The sequence below is a fragment of the Gavialis gangeticus genome, unplaced genomic scaffold, assembly GCF_001723915.1.
Source record: "Gavialis gangeticus isolate Ggan-Ray unplaced genomic scaffold, GavGan_comp1, whole genome shotgun sequence".
Classification (NCBI taxonomy): domain Eukaryota; kingdom Metazoa; phylum Chordata; order Crocodylia; family Gavialidae; genus Gavialis; species Gavialis gangeticus.
This window is the reverse complement of record NW_017728991.1, coordinates 7,449,386-7,457,180: the sequence shown is the minus strand read 5'-3', so window position 1 is coordinate 7,457,180 and position 7,795 is coordinate 7,449,386. Positions and strand designations below refer to the sequence as shown.

The 7,795-nt window shown below is 40.8% G+C and overlaps 1 protein-coding gene across 2 annotated transcripts in view; it reads right to left on the bottom strand.

The window, feature by feature from the left end:
- TEX2 (testis expressed 2) overlaps positions 1–7,795 on the bottom strand; it is a 153,027-nt gene that overhangs the window by 92,471 nt on the left and 52,761 nt on the right. The gene's annotated exons all lie outside the window — the stretch shown is intronic.

Here is a 7,795-nt window from a genome sequence, read left to right as displayed (position 1 = left end):
TAAAATTAAAAGCCCCCTGCAGCTCCCCCCAGCCCTGCTGGTGACCCTCACTGCCCCCAAAGCCCCCCCCAAAACTGCTGATGACCCTCACTGCCCCCGCCCTACTCATGCCTCTTGCCTCCCAGGCCTGCTGGAGGGGGCTCCCAGCCCCCAGCTGCCAGAGTTATGGGGCCAGGGACCCAAGTCTGCAGCTCCCTGCCCCCCACAGCAGGCAGCTGCAGTAGAAGCCACATGAAGCTGGCTCCCCCACTGCGGCTGCCTGCTCGGGTGGGGGCAGGGCTGGCTCCTGCCCCCACCCCAGCCAGTGCCCTCAGCCATGACCTGCAAACCCCCAGCTCTGCCAGAGGGGCCCCCAGCCCCCTGCAAGCCCCACTTACCTCAGGCTCCAGGAGAAGAATGAGGCTGAGCTAATCCAAGCAGAGCCATAGCTGACAGTCTCAGACTCTGCCCTTTCCCTCCCCCCATGTGCATTTCCCACCCTGTTTTGCAAACAGCTCTTGCAGGCTGAAGCTCAACCAGCCTACAAGCTGTTTGCTAAAGGAGGGAATCTGCGGCTTTCTCTGCTAAAAAGAGAAATCTGCGTTTTCTCTGATAAAAAGGGGAAATCTGTGGTTTTCTCTGTTTTTCTGTGGGAAACGGAAAACCTGGATCCCTGGCTATCAGTAATGAGGCAGAGGAGTAAAATCCAGCAAAGAAACGTTTTGATCAAAGATGCCTTACTCCATCTTCTTCTCCTTTAGGAGAATGCTTTTGTAAGACTGCTTTGACTTCAGCTTATGACTTATATTGCAAAATTCTTTTCCTCAGCTCCTCTCTGAAAGTGCCCAGCTACTCCCTCTGTTCCCTGTCCAAAAAAAAGACACTACTGGGGAAAAATAAATGAGACAGGGAGACCTCATAAATAGGTTAGTTTGTCCCCACTAACACCACCACTTTTTAAATATCCAATAGAATACTTATTTCCCACAACAGCATGGCAATTCAATCATTCATAAATGTTTAGATTCCCAACTCCCCAAAGTACATAAGCCCATATCCTACAACTGAAGAGCCTTGAGGACAGCAAATGGAGACACCCCAGACTGACCATAGTATTTAAAAAAAAAAAGGGAGGGAAGCAATAATAACCCAACACAGACACTGCCATTTGCCCTTTAAAAAGGCAACAATTGAGACTATTCTGTGTGCATGCAGACACCCAGTGGCCTTTAAAGCTTTTCCATTACTTCAAACAAAGAAAAAAAAATGCTGTAAGTGCAATTCTCCATACACTGCAACTCTTCCAGGTTGACCACTGGTTTCAGTCTTATGGTACCCTCCCCGATCCAATGTTATTACCTTATCATTATTTAATTTACATAGATTAAAACCTTTAATTGCATCAATTTGGAATTTCAATCGTCAGCCATGAGTCTCAAAACAAGAAAGCATTTAAGAAATCCCTCAAGCACTTTAGTTTCCAATATCATATTTCGACTAGCAATAAGTGCTGGTTTTAGTTAGATCATTACCATGGTCTATACATACATAACAGCCCCCACCCTCCAAGTTTACACTGTACTGTTAATTACCTGGTGGCAAGCTGTTTAAACAACAGTTGTTAATATATGCAGTGTTAATTACCTGAAACAGATTGTTTTTTTAATAAACAAAAGACAAAAAAAATAATTTTGTATCACATTGAACCAGTAATATTTGTATATCATGGTTAACGAGACTGACTTTTTCCACCTTTAAGTCTACCTCTGTACTATGAAGTATATATTGTATATGAAGCAGAAGGGAAGTTACCTACAGTCAATACATGCTTATACTTTGGCCTTGTCTACACAAGATTTATATGGTTAATTCTGTAGGGACCAAAGCCTTAAAGTTATAAATGGATTTAGGTTGCATTTTTTGAGTTTGCACCTCCGCTTATGCAGCACACATTTTTAGCTTGGCCTGATCCTACTAACATCATCTGACACAGCTATAATTATAATTGAGCACTGAAATAAGGCAGTCGCTCTCAGGTAAGACTGTGTAAACAAGGGTCTTTACATCAAATATTGTGGGAGAAAGAAAACACATCCACAATTGTTTGACTGCAGACAGTTAAGTTCAATTTAGATGGATGCCTGCCAAAGCATATTACATACCATGAATACTTGCAGCATACCTTGCTTATTTCCACCATTATTCATTTCATCCTCCAGATCAGATTGCCCCAAAGAAATCCACTTCTCTGTATTGCTATAGTTAAGTCAGCCTAGATGATTACCAAAGAAATTCTCTCAAAATAACAACTGACCACCAACACAATAGGGTCAGTGGATTTTAATTATTCTGAAGTGCCTGTCTATTGACTTGATTTATTATGGACATTTTAAATATCCATCAGGATTATTACAGCATCTCTGCATAACCTCTGAACTGAAAGCAGAGCTAATCCCCACTCCACTCACTAAAGTCAAAGGCACCACACACAGCCTGCTTCAGAGGGATTGCTCACCTTTACTGCTGCCAAGAGCTACGCTGAAATAATGTGCTTGTTTTGCAAGTTGTACTGTTAAAAAAAAAACCCCAGACCAACAGAACTCCTGGGTACTTGTGAAGTTACACAGAACACCTTAAAAACCCCAACACAGAGGATGCTGAGACCATAACAAAAAGTATTTAAAAGCAAAAACCTGTATTCCTAGTAAACCTAATAAATAAATTCCTAATAAACCTACTTAAAATGGTTTTGATTTTGAACGTTCCAATATTTCCTCTTTAAAAAAAACTCAGGCTTTTAATGACATGAATCAACTAATGATGATTTTCTGCAAGGTTACAGAACTAGGCATATCTGCAATAATGCCTTGACACTTCCACCTCCCCTTCTAAACCCTTCTTTTAAGGAAAAAGGGACGCTTCCCACCCCCCAACTCCCAGTAGTTAAGAGCCTGTAATTTGCTAAAATTTTAAACACCTCTCTTCACCAGAGAACCTGGTCTCCAGTGCCTCTAATATTGTCTTGAGAGATTTGCTCTGCATCTCCCCTTAGCCTCCCTCACTGTCTTGCTCGCTTGGTTTCTGCTTAAAATTACCTTTGCCTCATTTAACTGCTCCCACTTTCTCTGGTTCCTGATGCGCGTTCTCTCTCCTCTCCCTGGGGACGTTGCAATGAAAAACTGCCGTTCTGCTTCCAACATTCTCTCTCCTTTTAGTTTTAAAGGAACATTACCTCAAATCAGATCTTAAAAATAAGTATACTTAAAACAAGCATGAAGCGACTATTCAAGCTGAACAAAACACCAAAAAGATTTTTAAAGACATGTTGGGACCCCAAACATGTTCCTGTTTAAAACCCTGCCTCCCCATCTTCCCTATTTACCAGCTGAATTTTAAAAACATACACAATACACACTTATTCTACACATTTTAGTACAGAGGGGAGAGAGAAAGAGAGAAAAATGTAGGATTCGTACACCTAGAACTTGAGGATTGGCCATTAAAGGGTCTGAGATGAACAGGCCTGACTTTAGGAGTCTTCGCAGGGTGGAATAGGAAAAATGTGTCATTAACCCTCATACTGGCATTGCAATTCAATTCTCATTTTAAGCAGAGTCACAGCTGGTACACATGCAACAGCATCATTTGTAATCCTTACAAACAGGACTTTGCTTTTAGAGATCTGCAGTGCAACTCATTTTCTGGGCCCAACTGCTGGGCACAAATGTTGCGCAGGCTGTTTATGGTCAGGATTCAGAAGGAAGTGGATCCAATTCACTGTCATTGAGCTGCCTTACAGAACAGTATGGGAAAGTCTGCCAGACATATTTTCACCCCAAACTGACAATACAGCTTAGAAATCATTGTGTTTCATTCTTGGAAAGTGATGCCCTCCACCCAACTCCAGTAAAAGAACACCACTTAAGAAGTGCTATTACTGTATACTCCCATTCTGTGAGCAGGATAAATAACTTGGAGAACTCACTTTTCCCAAAACACAGCTGCTCTGCAATGGTCAGCAACATGCACTTGTATGCTGGACCTAGATCTTTGCAGTTTTTGTAAGATGGCAATTCAAATATGCATATGGGGCAGTGTGAAAGAGCATAAGGTAAGAAGGAAAACAAGCTATAAGGATCTTAGCCAATGCCTGTTAGTAGGGATAAGTCTATTATATTTTTCCTTCAAGGGTGTTTCTCACAGTTCAAAGAGACTTTACATCAAACATGAACCAAGGTACAGCTTTTAGGAATGATCTTTGTGAAAAGTTGAGACCAGAGGAAAATGTTCTCTTAAAAAAAATGTAAGTATGCATTGTAACAGAAAGCAGATTATTTATTCAATTGCCTAGCAGGGATTATAAAACCACACAGTTCAGGTTTTCTTCTAAATAAATTTACTGCAAACAAGTTAAATTTCCTTTGTCCAAGCTGACAGGGATGGAGCAAGTAAAAATTGTCAATTAAAAAAAAATATATATATATTCCCCCTCTACACATTTAACAATCATAAATAATTTGTATTTGTTACTCAAAGAACTGACAATTCTCCTTGTACTTTATCTGTACTGTCTATACCTGCAGTTCTCAACCTTTTTAGATTCCAGGCACTCCCTGAAAGAAAGTGTCAGCTTCTGGCTTTCACTCTATTTTTGACTACAGAAAAAAGAGCAATTCTTTTGTCGCAAAGAACTCAGAAAAATGACAATAGGTCAGAGTGTTTTTAACACTATGGCTTCCTATTTGAAATCTCTGTGGTTATATCGTGACTCATACTTGCAAACCTAATAGTACTAAAATTGTGTGGCACTCCTCAGCACCCTTGAAAGGAGCTCAAAGCAGGTTTAGAAATACATGCACACAAACTGAGACCAACTCTGCAAATTTCTCCAGTATGCTTAGCCTGATCTGTGGGTGCTAACAACTGCTGCATATATTTATGCTTGTTATGAAGTCCTTGTAGTAAAGCCAGAGAGGTCAGGGTGGGAAAGCTGAAATCTCTCTCTTGTTAAGTTACCTTGGTCAAAATGAACTAAAGGCACAGGTAACTCAATCCTAGCAATTCAAAACACTGTCACTGAGAGAAACAAATATTCATCTAGGTGATCAGCAGAACGTTTAACAGTAAACATATTTACCAGATATTCTGCAGTATCCAGAAACTGTTAGGATATACCTGTTCATTTTGCTCTATTGAACATACCCCTCCCCCTTAAAGAGCATTTAAAAAATGAGGAAGAAAGCCCCTTTTTTCCCCTTTTTCTTTTTAAAAGCATTTTTCAGTCCAAAAGGTATTTCCACATATACTACACTTTGGGATAAATTACCTACAGGGCTAAGTTTGGCCCTGCTGTGGTTAAATTGCTACAATTGTATCCATTTATATTATCACTGCCTTTAGTCTAGAGGAGAGGTTCTCAAACTGTGGTCCACAGAAAGGTGACCCAAGTCTAAAACTGACAAACATTACACCCGACTTCCCAAAACTTTGCTCAAGAAAACAGGCACATCCATTGGATTAGAAAGGTAAGACTACCAATATTAAAATGTGAGTTGTGTGCTTTGATTTGTAAAACAAAAAAAAGTTTAAGTGGTCCGTCGAGACCCTCAGCAATTTTCAAGTGGTTTGTGAAAAAAAGTTTGAGAACCAGGGGTGTAGACATGGACAAGAATATACTCGTCTTGCAATTGCTATAAACAGTTCATCCCCTCCTTCCCCCTTGATCCAACAACAGAGATGGGTAATGCTACATGAACAACACTATCTACACAAGTCTGTCTCAGTTTTTTAGGATTTCCTTTGGATTAAAACGTATGCAGAGTTTAATTTAAACCCCCAAATCCCTCTGAAGTCAAGTTCAGTGCTTACTGTGCAGAGGGGAAAGGATCCTAGCTAGAGAAGCTCCTGATGTTTTTCCCCTCGAGTCAAAGGAACTTTCAGCCGTAGAGGCAAACTCCCATTTAAGACCTGCATGCCATTCTACACTTTAATGTCCTTTCAGAAGTCAGCCAACCATAAGTCAGTACACCCTCTAAATTATTAGTGCTCCAATACCCAGGAATGCATGTGTGATGCATCATCATCATCAAGTCAAAGTGCTACCACACCTCATAACTGGGTGGAGGTATAAGTGACACATGACCTGTGTACTTCTGCATGCAAGAGCATTTCCTTCCAGAAGGAAACAGCAACTGGCAAGTCTGTGCTTGATGGATACTGCCTAACAGAGTACAGTGCACACTACATACTTCCACAAGTTCTAAAAAATTGTCAGGAGGGTTAAATGCAGGATTTCAAGAGAAATCATATCTAGATCTCTTGAAATCCTGCATTTAACCCTCCTGACAACTTTTCAGAACTTGTGGGAAGTATGAAGCATCCGCTATACTCTGGATCTAACGGCAGAACAAAAGGCTATTAGTATTTATATAACACTCTACTTGCAATGTTTTGAGATGGATACAGCCAAGCCAGCGTTCACTTCGCTTGCTTTTTTAGAAGAATCCAAAAATAAGTATTACCACCAAGTTTACCTTATTTTTCTTCCACTCCAGTCTCTAAAGAGCCTTTCCTTCTTGCCTTACTTGTTTGATAACATCTTTTATTGAACTAGCTACCATATATATTTGAGAGAAAGGTTAGACAAACTTTCATGCACAGAATACCCTTGCCTGCAGTACTTTTTACAAGATATGCTTTTCTTTGGGAGAGCAGCAAATGCAATACCCTAGGAAAAGCATTTATATTAATTGGTCCAATAAGAGATATTTACAAATAAACCTTGTTTCTTGCATATATTCCCTAGACCAAGGATACCCAAACTGTGTATTCCTGGGGAGTACACAGGATAAACTGTGTAATGGCAGATTTAATTTTCATTATAATAACTGGCATTTAAGGGGTTAAAATATAAACCATATGGTGGTAGGGGTATGTGTGCAGCTGGTAAATCTGGAAGGGGGTATGCAATAAGAAAGTGTTTACCGCTATAAACACTTCTCAGAGTCCGTTTTCTCTTTGACCCACATTCCTGAAGTTTTCCCACCATTTTAAGAGGTATTAGTTTCTTTCTGGGAAACATGACTTCAAGCAGTTTTCTTTGTTCTCACATCCCTCCATCAATATCATGTGCGACTCTCATCCTGCCTCACATTTCCTCCTCACCTGCTACTTAGTTCTTTCTTTACTTCAGACTGGGTTTCCACATAAAACAAGCTGTGGTAGTACTGAAGTGATGCTACAGACATGAAGGTCCAGGAAATATGCAAGAGGCAATGATTTTTGTGGACAATACCATTTATTGAACAAACGGCATCACTGGGAGATATTTAGACAAATACTAGGTTTTCTGGTAGAAGGCTTGGGTGCACTGTATAGTAACAAATATGTCTCCAAGTTTCTCTCTCAGCTTAGTAGCGTAAGTATATCTTATTTAAGATGACCCCTTTTGGAGCAGATTAGGTGAAGATGGTTACTCAGTTTTTCTGAGGTTCTCCTGAATAACTGCATTACATATTTGCAGTCATGCATGTTTGCCAGAGGACTGCAGGCAGTAAGTCCCTTGGGAGAGATGTTATGTTTTTTGCACACAGTTACTTACACACACTACCCCCAGAGGGTGGTAGTGGATGGGTCCTTCTCAGCCTGGAAGGATGTGGGCAGTGGGGTTCCGCAGGGCTCGGTCCTTGGGCCCGCACTGTTCAACATCTTCATCAGTGACTTGGATGAGGGGGTAAAAAGCACCCTGTTCAAATCTGCTGATGACACTAAGATGTGGGGGGATGTGGGCACACTAGAAGGAAGCAACAGGCTACAA